Source organism: Trichosurus vulpecula, chromosome 3, assembly GCF_011100635.1.
Source record: "Trichosurus vulpecula isolate mTriVul1 chromosome 3, mTriVul1.pri, whole genome shotgun sequence".
NCBI classification, from domain to species: Eukaryota; Metazoa; Chordata; class Mammalia; order Diprotodontia; family Phalangeridae; genus Trichosurus; species Trichosurus vulpecula.
The window spans coordinates 47,355,963-47,373,957 of record NC_050575.1 but is presented as its reverse complement, the minus strand read 5'-3'; the positions used below and the strand labels follow the sequence as shown (position 1 = coordinate 47,373,957).

At 36.7% G+C, this 17,995-nt stretch overlaps 1 pseudogene; it reads left to right on the top strand.

Annotated features, from left to right (window-relative positions):
• LOC118841149 overlaps positions 1 to 8,047 on the top strand; it is a 68,306-nt pseudogene extending 60,259 nt beyond the window's left edge.
• The last annotated feature ends 9,948 nt before the right edge of the window (positions 8,048 to 17,995 follow it).

The following is a 17,995-nucleotide window of genomic DNA, read 5'->3' as shown; positions in this document are numbered from 1 at the left end:
CCTGTTAATGGAATAGACCTTTAATAAATTAGGCTGTGGAAGGTATGTGTAAATTTCCATATCAAGCAGCTATAATTATGGTGCTAGTCCCATGTGGAATTATGCCTAGATTTTCTAGATATACAACTAGGACTTCCAACAGAAGTGGTCAACTCTAATACATCTGTTGAAAGTACTCAGTGATCTAAATGCACACATTTTGGGAGATCTTCAGAAAACTGATCATCCTGAATTCTATACATATAAAGACTGAAGGATCAATAAAATCCAAGAAAGATGCTCCCTCATATAGTGTATCAGTAGCCTTCCTAAAGTTAGATGTCATCCCAATTAAGCTGAAAGAGAAGAAACACACCTTCTGAAGGAATAACATTGTAGATGTACCAGTTATGAGTATATATCTACTAGACCAAAAGATTTTAGCCATTTGCTCAGTAAAACTAATGGATTAGTTAGGGACAAGGCTAGCCAAAATAAGTCAATGGAACTCTCAAAAAAAATCCATTCAATGTTATTGGAGATGCAATCTGGGAAGATGGCAAAGCAGGTTAGAAATTTCCAGGCTCTCCAGATTTCCTCCAAAAAGAGACAGAACATCACAATGGAATGAATATAGAGCAGTAAGAATAAAGGGGTAAAGCAGTTGTCCTAAGACAACTTGAGATGACCTTAGAAAAGATAAGACCTTCAGGGGCTGAGGTTTGGCCTGAGTGGAGTGTAAATACCTCCAGGCCAACTCCACTGAATCAACAAAGAGGAGCCACAACAAGACAGCTACCTCAGGAAGCCCACTAAGCCTCAAGAAATTTGATCACATGAACTCTAAACTCACAGACTCAGGACCTTTCACCTCACTAACTTTTACCTCTCAAACTTTCATTTAATGAACAGGAAGATGCCTAGTGGAGGAAGACTGAAGGTCATATCCCCTCTTACCACAACCACCCCCTACCCACTATTTGCGGATGCCAAGCATGCAGTGCTTACTAGACTTGATCATAACTGTGACTGTGAGTGGAGAGGGGTGAGGACACACCCAGTGCATGGCCACTACAGGGAGCAAGAATATTTTTAGGTCAGCATGGCTGGGGGCATGACTGTGGCTTAGGGGAGGAGAGGTCACTGAGGTTGAGTGCCTTGACAGAATTCAGAAAATAATAGTAGAGAGGACTTGAGGCTCAGGGAAACATTACCCACAATTTGGGATTGAAACCTGATTATAATTATAAACTGCTAAAAAAAAAGAAAATCAGTAAGCAAAGAAAAAAAAACCCCTAAGCATAGGTATCTATTAAGGCTAAAGAAGATCTGGGTTCATATTCAAAGGAAGATAGTAAGGGTAAAAAAAGTCTCCAAATGCTTACATTAATAATAGACAGAGAAGACTATAATGACAGGCATGTAATTAAAAAATAGAACAAGCTAAATAAATCCCATTAAAAACAGTAAATTTGCAACTCTAAAAATTTAAGTGAGATTAAAAAATTTAGTGTAAAAACATTGAATTAATAATTAAACTAAGACTTGGTTTTATGAAAAAAAGCAATAAAATAGATAAACCATTGCATAATTTAATTTTTAAGAGAGAGAAGTAAACTAAATCACTGGTATTAAAAATGAAAAGGATGAATTTACCAGTAACAAAGATGAAATTAAAACAACTAGAAAGACTTATTTTGTTCAATTACATGCCAATAAATTTAACAATTTAAGTGAAATGGAAGAATATTTACAAAAATTAAATTGCCTAGATTAGCAGAAGAGGATATAGAATATCCAAATATACTTATTTTTGAAAAAGAAATTGAACAGGCCTTGAATGGGCTTCCTAAGAAAAAAGCACAAGGAAAAAGGCCTGGAACTGAGGTGATGGAATATCTTGTTTGTCCAACAGCCAGGAGGCCAGTGTCACTGGATCAAAGAGTACATGTCAAGGAATAAGGTGTAAGAAGACTGGAAAGGTACAGTACTCAGCCATCAGGTGAGCAGGACCTTTGGATCCTGGCTAGGACACACTATGAATGTGATATAGGCACTCCCTGATGCAGAGAGAATTCAAGATTCAAGAACTTCAGGGGCTCTACACTAGGCTGTTGATGGTATTATGGCACTCAAATATTTATAGATGTTGGATAGCCAATTAGGTTGCATTGAGAGTACCCAAGTTCCTTGATAATTATCATCAAGAAGCAACTTTATGTTGCCTCTAACTTTGTATTAAGGATGTAGGACCTCCTTTGGAGAGCAGTTATCGAAAGTAAACTCACTGTCTGTGGAGCATGTACACCACACTGGAACAACGCAAGTGATTGAGAGACCAGTTCACAACATAATGGTACGGGTGCATTGCCAATGTATATGTACCAAGGACAATCCCTCATCCTTAATATGATGTAATATTAATTAAGGTGGGACTTTTTTACTGTTTTCTCTTTTCCCACTTATTTAATCAAGTGCATTTGATGAGTCTGGCCTTTGTTCCTTTGATTAAATTAGGAGTCTTTGATGTCATCCTTGCCTCAAGGGAAAGCCTGGTTTAAATGGGTTTGAGTGACATGTTTGTGAGGCCAGAGGCTTTTAGGTTTGGGTTTTTAGGCATGGGTTTGAGTCCCATGTTTATGACACTTTTAGGTCATGTGGGTTTAGGTTGCACAATGTGACCCCTTTGACCCTGAACAAGATATGTAAACCCAGAGATTGGCATTCTCCCTTGGGGTTTCAGTCACTGGAAGAGTGTTGTGGGACTGGGGCGGGGCAGCCATTTTAAGAGCCCCCGGCTTGTAAACCCAGATGTTGATGCTTTCCTGGTAACTATGAATTGTGATTTGATCTGTTTATGTTCTGTATGTTTATAATTGGTTTGTGCTTGTAAACCCAGATGTTGATGCTTTCCTGCTAACTATGAATTGTGATTTGATCTGTTTATGTTTTGTATGTTTATAATTGGTTTGTATTTGCTCTGAAGTTCAGGGTGTTGGCTTTTCCTCCTGAACTAAGTGAATGATATTTTTATGATGTATGAAAGTAAGATTGTTAACCCCTTAATGTTGCTTTCCTTAGAAAAGCAGATCAAAGAACCTGTGTTAGCAGCCTTCTGTGTACTGGTCGTTGTTGGTTTTACACAGCCACAGTAGCTGCTAGCTGAATTGTTGATACATGTGATTGGTCAGGGAACCAGAAATGATGTGATGGACAAAGAGAGGAGGTAAAGGTGAATAGAATAAATCATGCATGGGTCCATTATACCTCCTTAAATATGAGTCAAAGAGCTGAAAAGAGAGACCAACTTAGATCACTGAATAAGGAAGGGTCAAGAATTCTAGAAGATGGACCAAGAGCAAAGAAACTTGGGATCCAAGGCTACAGAGGCACACTCTGGAGATACTACCAACAGAGTATAGCCAGGAGGCAGATGCATTTTGTTTAAATTGTGAACTAGATGGGTGCATACATACTCAGTACACTTGAGAGAGGAATTCAGAATTTGTTTTCCAGAAGTTAAAATCCTACAAGCCTTGCATCAGGAAAGAGATGGGGTTGGAGAGAGGACAAACAAGCCCCCTGAAGAATTTAATCTGCCTCACCAAATTTTCCTTTTTTTTTTTTTACCTACCTGGACTCATAATAACACAAGCAGTAGGAAAAGTGAAGATTAACTATATAGTGTATCCTGCTGTGCTGGTGACAAATATATTTCAGTCATTTTAGGCAGAATACTTTCAACATATTCTATGCAGAGTCTAGGCCTTGGGGAATTGAGTGAAAAGGAGTATTCGTTGGCAAAGAATTGGAAATTGTGGAGATGCCCATCAATCGGGGAATGGTTGAAGAAGTTGTGGTAAATGAATGTAATGGAATACTATTGTTCCATAAAAAACAGTGAGCAGACTCATTTCAGAAAAACCTGGGGAGACTTAAGTGAACTGATGCTGAACGAAGTGAGCAGAACCAGGAGAACATGTAATAGTAATAGCAACATTGTGTGATGACCAAACTTTAATGGACTTAGCTCTTGTCAGCAATGCAATGACCTAAGACAATTCTAAAAGACTCATGATGGAAAACGCTGTACACATCCAGAGAAAGAACTATGGAGTCTGAAGGCAGATTGAAGCATGCAATTTTTTCTTTTTTTTCCACTCTTGTGGTTTTTTCCTCTTTTGCTTTGATTCTTCTTTCACACCATGACTAATGTGAAAATAGCTTTAAAATGAATGTACATGTATAGCCTATTTCAGATTGCATGTCATCTTGGGGAGGGAGTAAGGAGCGGGAAAAAATTGGAACTCAAAATCTCATAAAAGTGAATGTTAGACAGGGCGCCACCGCCTCTGCCCCTATTTCGCGGGAGAACTTGTTGGCGCGAATGCAGTCGGAACCCTGTTAAGGGTCCTCACCCGCCGTTGGCCCATCTGCCCCCGTGTCCCTCGCCGCCCTCTCCCCGGACAGCTATGGTGAGATATCCGGAAATTCTTTGGGGTTGTTACAAGTGGAAAGAAACTTGTTAATGAGACAGTAAAAAAGAATGAGAATACAAAGACTGTTGAAGGAACGTCAAAAGCAAAAAAAGGAACAAAGGAAATCAAGGTGAAAGCTTCTTCCAAAGAAGATGATGTAAAAAGAAAGCATGCAAACAAGAAAAAGAGAATTATCTATGATTCAGACTCAGAGCCAGAAGAGACAGTACAGGTAAAAAATGCTCAAAACCAGAGAAATTGCCGATGTCTTTTATACCTCAGAAAATTCCAAGGCAGGATCCTGTTACTACGTTTCAGAAACAGGAGGTGTTTATAACACATTCTGGGGGCCTTCCTCCAGATCTTTTGGCACTGTATGGATAGCAGTGGAGCACTCAGGCTGGCCATTGGTTTGTTCCTCACTGTTGCTACCGGGCTCACTCAAAGGAAACTAGATTTCCAAAATGATGAAGAAGATGAATTTACATATAAGAAGATATCCCTTAAACCAAAAGAAAATGGAATATCTTCACGTAGTCATATTGGAGCATCAAATGGGAAGAAAGAAATTGGAAAAAAAAAACTCAGATTAAGAATAAGCCTTTGTCACCAATAAAACTTACACCTACATTAGTGCTTGATTACTTTGGAACTGGAAGTGTTTAAAGATCAGAAAAGAAGCTAGTTGCAAGCAAAAGAAGAGAGCCTTCACAAAATACAAATGATTCCAGATTAGCTGATGAAGCTGTTGCTGAGCAACTACAAATCAAAGAGAATTCAGAGCTTGAGAGGCAGCTGCATGAGGATGAAGAATTTGCCAGAACATTAGCAATGTTGGACAAAGAACTCAAGAACAAAAAGGCCCGAAAGAATTCAGAAGAGAGACATTTTCATGTGACCAAATTAATTCAAGCAAATCAGAAATGCATAAAGTAAAAACATCAAATTTTTCACATGAAAGCAAGAATTACAATTTGAACAAGCAAACTAAAATTGAAGATTCAAGAGATTCTCAATCATATTCAAAGTCATCCCCTCATAAAGTACCTGACAAAATCGAGGAAGAACCTTCTGCTTTGAAAGTCAGCTCTAAGCTGGCACTCTTGAAAAAAAGGGATGAGAGTAGTTACCAAAAAAGGGAATCTGCAGAGTCAGCAAAAAAAGAAAATGAAGTTGTAAAAGAAGAGAGAAAATCTCTTAAGAAAAATAAAAATAAAATTTCTCCATCCAAAACAGAATCTGTAAGTCTTGAAGATACTGAAAAGAGATGCACTAATTACCAGGCTTATTGAAGCTACCTGAATCGAGAGGGTCCCAAACTCTGGGCTCTAAGGAGATTCCAAAAGGAGCTGAAAACTGCCTGGAAGGCTTAACATTTGTAATCACAGGAGTCCTGGAATCTATCGAATGAGATGAAGCTAAATCTCTAATTGAGCGGTATGGGAGAAAAGTAACTGGAAATGTCAGCAAAAGAACAAGTTACCTTGTTATGGGACGTGATAGTGGGCAATCCAAAAGCAACAAGGATTTGGCTTTGGGAACAAAAATTATTGATGAAGATGGCCTATTGGATCTCATTAGGACCCTGCCTGGCAAGAAGTCCAAATATGAAATAGCATTTGAAGCTGAGGGAAAGAAGGAAGGAAAAATCAAAACTGGAGAAGACACCACAAAAAGCTGATCAAGGAAAAAGAAAAACTAGCCCAAATAAGAAAGACTCCAAATCTAAAAAGAACAAATCAAGTCCCAAAAAAGACAGTTTCAGGAAATCAGTCAAAACAGAAACCAGTGAATTTCAAAAAGGCCTGGACTTCAAGCAGGTGGATGAGGAGAAGAAAAATGTCTTAAGCCCAGAGAAATATGTTGCTGACCAAAGCAGAGACAAAGCTGAGGGTTTGCTTTGCGTGGATAAATATAAGCCCACTTCTCTTAAGACCGTAATTGGACAGCAAGGTGACCAGAGTTGTGCTAATAAACTCTTACGATGGTTCTGCAACTGGCACAATAACATATCTGAAGATAAGAAACATGTTAAAGTTATCAAATTTGGTGGCAAAGATGATGGTTCCAGTTTTAAAGTGGCACTGCTCTCTAGTCCACCTGGGATTGTCAAAACAACTACAGCTTCTCTAGTGTGTGAGGAATTGGGATATAGTTATGTAGAACTGAATGCAAGTGACACTCGGAATAAAAACAGTTTGAAAGAAATTGTTGCTGAGTCACTGAGTAACACCAGCATCAAAGACTTCTATTCAGGTCCAGTTCCTTCAGGGGGCACAAAACATGCTCTGATCATGGATGAAGTAGATGGAATGGCAGGCACTGAAGATAGGGGAGGGATTCAGGAATTAATTGGCCTGATCAAACACACAAAGATTCCCATTATTTGTATGTGTAATGATTGAAACCATCCAAAAATTCATTCCTTAGTACATTATTGCTTTGATCTTTGGTTTCAAAGACCTCGGATTGAACAGATTAAGGGTGCTATGATGTCTATTGCTTTTAAAGAGGGTTTAAAGATTCCTCCTTCAGCTATGAATGAAATTATTCTGGGAGCAAATCATGATATTGGGCAGGTTTTGCATAATCTTAGCATGTGGTGTGCAGAAAGTAAAGCTCTAACCTATGACCAAGCTAAAGCTGATTTCAGCAGAGCCAGAAAAGATATCAAACTGGGTCCATTTGATGTTGCCCAGAAAGTGTTTGCCGCTGGGGAAGAGACCACTCATATGTCACTTGTGAACAAGTCTGATCTCTTCTTCCACGATTACTCCATAGCACCTCTTTTTGTCCAGGAAAACTACTTACATGTAAAACCTGCTGCTGCAGGAGGGGATATGCAAAAACACTTGATGCTTTTGAGCAGAGTAGCAGATAGTATATGTGATGGTGACTTAGCTGATAGACAAATTCGAAGTAAGCAAAACTGGAGCCTTCTGCCAACACAGGCCATTTACCTTAGCGTTCTTCCTGGAGAGTTGATGAGAGGTTACATGACTCAGTTTCCTTTCTTCCCAAGTTGGCTGGGTAAATTCTCATCTACAAGCAAACATGATCGCATTGTTCAAGAATTAACATTACATGTGAGTCTTGAAACTCACTCCAGCAAAAGGACCGTCAACCTGGATTACCTTTCACACTTGTGGGATGCACTTGTTCTTCCTTTGACATTACATGGGACAGAAGGTGTACACAATGTTGTTGAACTTATGGATACATATCATCTCATGAGAGAAGACTTTGAAAATATCATGGAAATAAGTGTTTGGGGAGGCAAACAGAGTTCCTTTTCTAAATTGGACCCCAAGGTTAAGGCAGCCTTTACATGAGGCTACAATAAAGAGGTGCATCTCACACCATATTCACTCCAAGTAATAAAGACATCTAAACATAGTGGAAGACCATCACTGAGTTCAGACTATAGTTATGAACTAAATGCAGATGAATTCCAGTCTGATGAGAAGGACCAAGATGGTGTTGAAACTGATTCTATGATCAATAAAAGGACAAAATCTTCAAAGCCTTCAAAACCAGAAAAAGATACAGAGAACAAAAAAGCAAAGAGGAAAAATTCAAAGAAAACCTAAGTAAATAGAGTTATCCCCACATTGACAACCACTCTGTAGTAACTGCTGATGGTTGGAGCTTCTGGACAAAGCCTTTCATTGATCAGAACTGTGGTGTGACAGTAATTTTACTGTGTGGTGGTCCATCTCATTACTTAGAGAACAATGGCACAACTCAAAGGGTTTAACCAGTTGACTTAAAAAATGCTCCTCTTATAGAGGGTGGTTTGACTGCTTGTTCTTCCACTTTTCAGTGGCAATGTAATTACATCATTGTGCTTCAAAGCTACCATGTAAAATTCTTATGAAATGCAGGCTTTGGGAGTAGGATTTTAGTAGTCAAATATTAACATGTCTAGGTTCATCAATAACATAGTAACCTTGGAATGGAATGTATTCTAATAGCCTTCATAGGGCCAATGTCTTTTTTTTAAACTGGTTACTATTATGTGGTGAAATTTTGTAAATAGAACATAATGAAAAAACCACTGCCCAGATGTGGGTATTTCTTTTGTATATTGCCATATGTCACAAAAATCTGCAATAAATTTACTTTTGTTTTGTTAAAAAAAAGTGAATGTTAAAAACTAAAAATAAATCAACAGATAAACAAACAATTAAATAAAGACTACCCATATACAGGTTATGTCATAATTAGTCTGGAATTCCCTATGGAAATTTTGAGTATCAGTAGGAAAGTAAATGTCATGGTCTTCATATGTATAAATGAGGCAAATATTTCTTGAGTTTTAGCATTGGTTGGGACTAACTCAGCCTAAAAGAATATTGCAGACACTGAACTCAGAAATGAACTACACTAATGATCCATGCCTCCCAGGTAGAAATCATATAGAAAGGTTGTCCTTATTCTTCACCCATAGTACTGGTATGGAAGATGTGGGTGTATAAATCTAGGATTTGGGGGTGTGAACCATCAGACTTTGAATAAGAGAAGAAAGAGGGATTATTACACTGTGCCAAGATTTTAAGATGTCCTGGAATGTCTAGTGGGATTTACTAGTTCACGAACACATCTTAAGGAATTTCTGGGGGCCTTGCCGGTTTTCAGTAACAATTTTCAGTAGTAAAGAGAAAGTGATGACAGGAACTTCTTAGAAATATTGGTATAACTGGATGATTTTATTGTATTTGTAAAGACAATGGAAGACAAACTGCTGAAGATATTAGATTGGTTAGAAGTCACTAGTTTAAAGCTGTCTTTTTGGCAAGGGTCAGGTGTACAGAGCTTCTGTGCTGAATGTGGGCCAGGGGTTGTCAACCTTTTTTTGTGTCATGGTCCTCCTTTGGCAGTCTGGTGAAGCCTATGGGCTCCTTAGAATAATATTTTTCCAACAACAAACATGTATCAAGTACTTACTATGTTCCAGGCACTATGCTAAGCATTGGGGATACAAATACAAGCAAAAAAAGTCCTTGCCCTTTTGGAGGGGAAATTCTCTTGGGAAAAGATAACACATAAAAACAAGCTGAAAAGCCAGGGATAGGGGTGGGAAAGAAGGAGAATATCTGCAGGGGCATATGGTGGTGAAATCTGGAGAGTCTAGGCAGAGCCAGGAGAGAAATGAAGGATATCTGACTTGGATCATTCCTCAAGATGGAGATTTAGGAGGAAGTCAGCAAAGGGATCTGACATGACATAAAATAACCCAAGACTAAAAATAAATATAGTTTATTGATTGAAGCATTTGAAATATTGAAATAATTGAAATATAGTTATCACAATTTTCATTTAAAAACCAGATTAATGGACCCTAGGTTAAGAACCTCTGCTTTAAAAACTAGATCAGCTGTAAAATGACATTCTTCACCTCCATTGAGCCTCAAAACAACACTTTAATGTAAATACTATAGGTATTTTTGTTCCCATTTCACAGATGAGGTTATAGAGGCTCAAAGAGGTTGTGACGTGTCCATGTTCATACAGCTATTAGGTGCTAAAGGGAGAGTTCAAATCCAGGTCTTTTTTACACTAAGTCCTGCCCTCTATGCACTATGGTAAGTAAGAAGAATGAGTCCTGAGTTCATTGTGTTCAAATGAAAGTGCATTTGACTGGTATTCATTAACTGGAGAGGATTAACAAGACTTTAGAGCTATTGTGTATAGCCCTTTTGTTTTTGAAGAAATAAGGAATAACAACATTATAACAGACGGAGAACATTTCACCTAGTACCTACAGACCTAGCTCTCAACCAGGTTTCTAGATAGACTACCTACTAGTATTTCCCATGGTTTCTCCCCCAGGATGAATCTTGATCAAGGTTGTGATTTTGAAAGCAAACTCTTTAGTGGTTGCTTTCAATTTTGTAGGAATTCAGAAGCTTAGGACTATATCTTTTAATCCTCATGAAGAGTTGAAGCCACAGCATTTTTACTGCACACATGCTGAATTTGTTGAGGACCCTGAAGACTGAGCAGATGTCTCAGTGGAGTCACCATGTGGCCTTGCTAGTGAACATATATGCTGTCAAGAATGATGCCATAGTAGTTGCTAGTGTTTGGGCAATTGCCTCATCTGCCTACTTCTCTGTGCTTTGTAGTTTTGGCAGGTGGATAAGATGTGGAGATTCATAAGCAAGTACATCATTCAAATGAGACATCAGTTGAAGGAGGCCTTTTGCTTAGCTATGCATGTAATTCAGAAGTTCTGGGACATTTGAATTAGCTGCCAGAAACTCTGGCTAGGTGACAAAATCCTGTTACAAAACCTCTGTGTCCAGATAAAACACAATAGGTCAGACTGGTGGTGAGGCACCTAATATTAAATAGTTGAAAGAAATCCTAGTTTACAAAATAGCCCAGCAAAGGAGATAGGGGATTGACAAAATGGCACATCAAAGCTACCTGCTTTCATTAGGGAGTTAGTTGGATTCCTTGGAGATCAGATCAGATCAATGGACAATCAAGGAAGTGATACTGAAGAGATGTACCTCTACCAGTTGTAGGTAGATAGTTGGATAATGTTCCATATGGAAAGGATCCCAATCAAGATCCATATGAGGAGGAAATTACATGTTGATGACCACTTTAGGGCTTAGAAAGCTTGCCAAGACAGATCCAGACTCAGGAGCACTTCTGCCTGCATAGATGATGGTGGTGGTATTGATGGTAGTGATAGTGCTGGATCCAGAGGCCATCTCTTTCATGTCTGACTCTTTAGTAGCTAGAGCTAGCAACATTATTCCTAGTCTATATAGGAGCCCAGAACTGGAACTTCAATCCAGTGGGCCTGAGGATATCAACCCATCCACATGGAGCATGGAGATGGAGGTGGTGGCAATGGATCATTCCAAAGGGCCACTACTACCCAATAGACCAGTGGCTAAATGGACACATAATGTACTTGGTATAAGGGCCATGGAGGACATACATGTAACTGAGTGATTCCCATTGATGGTGTGTTTATAAAAATATACTTGGTATGAAAACTTAACATGTGTTGCTATGAGTTAAGTGTCTTGAATTATATGTTTGATGTTTTTGGTATAGTTTGGATGTTGTGTTATATGTTATGAGCAAGGATTGTCTTGATATTCTATTTTCACTTAACATAGTGCTTTGCCTATAGTAAATGTTTTTTTTTCATTAATTTGAAGAAAAACACCAAGACAAAGACTTCACCTACAAGTGATGTCTATCAAACATTTAAAGATCAGATAGATATTAAATACATCATTTGAAATAATAGGCAAAGAGAAATCTTACCTAACTACTTTTATGAAACAAACATGATACTGATACCTAAAACAGGAAGAGTAAAACCAGAGAAAGAAAATTATAAGCCAATTTCATTAATGAATATAGCTGCAAAAATCCTAAATAAAAAACCAGCTACAAAATCACAATGTATTACAAAGATTAAACTTTATGAGCAAGCAGGATTTATATCAGTAATGCAGTGATGTTTTAACATAAGGAAAACTAACTAATAACTAATTATACCAATAATAAGAGTTTTTAAAATTATATGATTATCAGTAGATGCAGGAAAAGTTTTTGGTAAAGTACAACACTAATTTCCATTAAAAGCACTTGAAAGTATAGGGATAAGTGGAATTTTCCTTAAATTGATAAAAAGCATTTATCTAAAAAACATCAACAAACACTATTTGTAAAGTGGCTAAGCTAAGCTTTCCCAGTAAGATCAAGTATGAAACAAAGATGCCCACCATCACCAATATTAATCAACATTGTATTAGAAGTCCTAGCAATAGAAATAAGAGAAATAGAAGGAATCAGAATAGTAAATGGGGTAAAAAACTATCTCATTTGGAGGTGATATACTTGGAAAATTTTTTTAATAAATTAATTTATTGTTAGTTTTCAACATTCATTTCCATAAGTTTTAAATTTTCTCCACTTCCCTCCCCTCTTCCCTCCTTAAGACAATTGCAATCTGATATAGGCTTTACATATACATTCTTATTAAATATATTTTCACATTAGTCATGTTGTATGGAAGAATTAGAACAAATGGGAGGAAACATGAGAAAGAAAAAACAATACAAACCAAAAGGAGAGAGCAAACGCTTCAATCTGAATTCAGACTCCATATTTCTTTCTCTGGATGTGGATAATATAATTGAAAAATCTTAAAGATTAAAAAGTTAGTTGAAAAAATTAATAATTTTAGCAAGGTGGCAAGATATAAAGTAAATTCACATAAATCATCAGCATTCCTATGTATCACAAACAAAACCCTACAAGCAGAGATAGTAATAGATACCACATTCAAAATAATTTGGACAGCATAAAATGCCTGTCAGTATGTCTGGCAAAGCAAATTAGGATCTAGAAAACCCCCAAACTATAAAAAAAACCTTTTTATACAAATGACGTCAAATGTAGATAAATGGGGAAATATTAATTGTTCGTGGGTAGGCAGAGCAAAAAAATGAGAATTTTACCTAACCTAATATATGTATTCCATGATATCCTGTTTAAATGACCAAAAACTGATTTACTCAATTAGAAAAAATAATAACAAAATTCATCTGGAAGATGAAAAGAGAAGAAAAAGTCAAAAGTAGAAAGGAAAAGAAAATATAAAGGAAGGAAGTTTAGCATTACCAGATCTTAAAGTGTATTATAGCACAGTAATTATCAAAACTATCTGTTACTGGCTATGAAATAGAAAAGTAGATCAAGAGAACAGAGTAGACAGTTTACAATGACAAATACAATAACCTTGTATTTGACAAGTGTAAAGGCTTAAGATTTTGGGATAATAATTCATTATTTGGCAAAAAATTTTAGAAAAACTGGAAAATGGTATGGCAGAAATTGTCCATAGACTAATATTTTACACCATTCACCAAGTTAAAGTCAAAATAGATACATGACCTAGATATAAAGAGAGATATTACAAGAACATTTGAAGAATCTAGAATATATTACTTATTTGACTTATGCAGATGCAAACAATTTATGAAAAAACAAGATATAGAGAGCAGAGTGAGGTATGAAATGGATAATTTTGAATATAGTAAATTAAAAAGGTTTTGTTTAAACAAAACAAATGTAGCCAAGATCAGAAGAAAAGCAGAAAACTGGGGAACAATTTGTAGATATTTTTTCAGATAAAGGTGTCATATATATGTACACATACACATATGTGTGCATGTATATATGCATATATATATATATACATATATATGACTTTGCAAAATCTATAAGAATACATTTCTGTATCAACAATCTGGCTAGCAGCTGCTGTGAGGGTGTAAAGGCAACAACAACCAGCTCACAGAACACTGCAAGCCCAGGTCCTTTTCATCTGCTTTACTAAGGAAAGTGACGTTAAGGGGTTAGCAATCTTACTTTAATTCAGCATACAAATAACATCCACCTAGTTCAGCGGAAAAAGCCAGCACCCTGAATTACAGACCAATTACAATCTGTAGTTATCCACATCTGGGTGTACAGCCAGGGAGCTCCTTAGAATGGCTGGCCCAGAGTCACACACCACTCCTGCTGTGGCTCAGAGCTCAGAGAGAGAACGCTAACCTCTGTGCTTATATATCCAGTTCAGGGCCACGACCTCACCCAGGCTGGGCATGAAGAAGTTCCCCACCCCCAATATCACATCAGATACAAATCAATGGCTCCAAATTGTCTCAGTGCAGAGAAATACAAAAACATCCCACTTTATCTGCCCCTTTCAGACAAAGGCCAAAATCATTAAAGGTCAACAGCAAAAAGTCCCACCTTAATTACTATTACAATTTCCCATTGATAAATGGCCAAAGAATGTGAAGAGGCAGTTTTCCAATGAAGAAATCAAAACAACTTTATACTCATATGAAGAAGAGCTTTAAATCATTATTGATTAGAGAAATGCAAATTAAAACAACCTTGAGATATCATTTTACACCTACTAGATTGGCTAAAATGATTGAAGGGGAAAGTGACAAATATTGTAGTGGATGTAAAAAAAAATGGAACACTAATTCTTTCTTGGTGGAATTGTGAACCGATTCAACCATTCTGGAGAGCAATCTAGAATTATGCCCAAAGAATTATTGAACTGTTTGTACCCTTTGACCCAGCAATACCCCTATTAGGTTTATTTCCAAGGATGATTAGGTAATAAGGAAAAAAAAAACTATATGTTCAAAATGTTTATAGCAGCTCTCTTTGTGGCAGCAAAGAAGTGGAAATTGCAGAAATGCCTATAAGTTGGGGAATGGCTGACCAAATTATGGTGTATAATTGTGGTGCAATACTTCTGCCCCATAAGAAATGATGAGCTCAGCGAGCTTAGAAAAACATGAGTAGACACACAAAATAATGAAGAGTTAAATGAGAAGAACCAAGAGAATGTTGTATACAGTAACAGTAATATTGGGTTTGGTTTTTTTTAGGAAAGATACTTATTTAGCAGATATGACAAACATTGTCTGTTATGTGAGCTGTCCCAAAGATACTTTCAGTGAGACTAAAGAAGATGAACTTACATTCCAATGATTATCAATCACAAAAGGCAATCATATTAACCCATTTTTCAACAGTCCTCAGAAAAGAAGTAGTATAATAACTTGCTCTCAACTATTTCTACATTTTAAAAAATGAGAACAACTGATCATTATAGATATTTATAAAATACTTTAACATTTACAAAGTGAATACTTAAATTATCTCATTTGATTCTCACAGTAATCATGAGAGGAAGGTACTTCAGTCCTCTGTCTATCTACCTATCTATCTATCTATCTATCTATGCTTTTATTAATGTCTTCTGTTTCTTACATCATCATAGTTATCTCCAGTATCTACTCTCCTCCCCTCTCAGAGAGCTATTCTTATATAACAAATATTATTTAGAGAAAAAAATCAGTACAACTGACAGATATATTGAAAAAGTGTGAAAATATGTGTTATTTATAACACCTATGGATCTCCAACCTCCATGATGGGGTGACTTGGGATTGTTTTCTCTTATCTCTTCATTCCAATCATGTTTGATATTTATAATGTTGCTATATCCACTTTTGATTTCCTACTGTGTCTGTGTTTTTCCTCATTTACATTGTTGTAGTTATTGTTTATAATGTTTTCTTTACTCTCTATCAGTTCTTGTAGCTATTGCTATGTTTCTTTTTATTCATCATATACATCATTTCTAAAAGCATAGTAATATTCTATTCCATTCATGCACCACAATTTGTTTAGCCATTCCTCAATCCACTTTTTATCCAATTCTTTGATATCGACAAAAGTGCTGCTATAAATACTTTGGTAATGGGGCAGCTAGGTGGTGCAGTGAGTAGAACACTGGCCCTGTAGTCAGGAGTACCTGAGTTCAAATCTGGCCTCAGACACTTGACACATTTACTAGCTGTGTGACCTAGGGCAAGTCACTTAACCCCAATTGCCCTGCCTTCCCCCTTGCAAAAAAATGTAAAAAAAAATACTTTGGTAGTAATATTGTTTTAAGAGCAACGTCAAGTGAATAAGTTATTTTGACTATTTGTAAATACCAAATTAACTATAAAGGACATATGAAAGAAGACACTATTTGCATCCAGATAGTGGGCAGGTTTGCTTATATGATTATCTCAATAGATACAGAAAAGCATTTGATAAAATACAATCTCATTCTTAATGAAAACAATAGTGAACATAAGAATAAATGGAGCTTTCCTTAAAATGATAAGTAGTATCTACCTAAACCATCAGCAAGCATCTGTAATGGGGACAAGTTGGAAGCCTTCCCAATAAAATTGGGGTGAAGCAAGCCTGCCCATCATTACCACTATTATTTAATACTGTATTAAAAAAGCTAACTATAACATTGAGAAAAGAAAAAGAAATCGAAGAAATTAGAATAGGAAATGAAGAAACAAAGCTCTTTACAGATGATATGATGGTATACTTAGAGAATTCTAGATTACTGATTTAAAAATTAGTTTAAATAATTGACAATTTTTAGCGAAGTTGAAGGATATGAAATAAACGCACAGAAATAATCAGCATTTCTATGTATTGCCAACAAAGGCCAGCAGTGAAAGATGGAAAGAAAAATTCCATTTAAGATGACTGCAGACAATATAAAATACTTAGGCATCTACTTGCCAAGACAAACCCAGGAACTATATAAAAATTACAGAATTCTTTTCACAAAAATAAATCAGATATGAGTAACTGAAAAAATATCAGTTGCTCATGGGTAGGCTAAGACAATGTAATAAAAATGACATTTCTACCTAATTAATTAATTTATTTAGTGCCATGCCAACCAAACCACTAAAAGCTATTATCCATTATCACTCTTCTATTCAATTTGGTCCTAGAAACATTAACTGTAGCAATAAGAAAAGAAAAAGAAATTGAAGGAATTAGAATAGGAAAAGAAGAAACTAAATTATCACTTTTTGCAGATGATAAGATGATTTACTTAGAGAATCCTAGAGAATCAAGTAAAAAAACTACTTGAAATAATAAACAACTTTAGCGAATTTGCAGGACATAAAATAAACCAACATAAATCCTCAGCATTCCCATACTGACAAAGCCCAACAGCAAGAGATAGAAAGAGAAATTCCATTCAAAGTTACGGTAGACACTATAAAATATTTGGGAGTCTATTTGCCAAGACAAACCCAGGGCCTATATGAGCATAACTGTGAAACACTTTTCACACAAATAAAGTCAGATGTAAATAAATGGAAAAATATCAGTTGCTCATGGTTAGGCCGAGCTAATATAATAAAAATGACACTTTCATCTAAATTAATCTATCTATTCAGTGCCATACCAATTGAACTACCAAAAATTATTTTACTGAGCTGGACAAAATAATAACAAAATTCATCTGGAAAAACAAGAGGTCTAGAATATCCAGGGTATTAATGAAAAGAAATGCTAGAGAAGGTGGCCTAGCCATACCAGATATTAAACTGTAATACAGAGCAGCAGTCATCAAAACTACCTGGTATTGGTTAAGAAACAGAGGTGTGGATCAGTGGAATAGGATAGGAATACAACATGGAGAAGTCAACAACTCTAGCAATCTACTCTTTGATAAACCCAAAGAGGCCAGCTTCTGGGCTAATAATTCACTATTTCACAAAAACTGCTGGGAAAATTGGAAAATGGGCAGAAACTGGTCATAGACCAATATCTTACACCATATACCAAAATAAAGTCAAAATGGGTTCATGGGGCGGGGCCAAGATGCCCGCATGAAGGCAGCATCTTACCGGAGCTCTCTCACAAGGTCTGTCAGATTCCCATAAAAAAATGAATTTGAGCAGATTCGAGAGAGTTAGAAACTGCGAGCAGTCTGCGTGGGGCAAATCTCTGAGCCTGGAGAGTCTGAAAGGCCGAAGGCACGAACCTGTAGGCTCGGAGAGTGCTCGGTGCGGAGTTGCTCCAGACCAAAGCGGAAGTGGCGGCCGGGAAATCCACGTGGGAGACAGGCTGGGAGAAAGCTGGGCGCCTGAAATCGG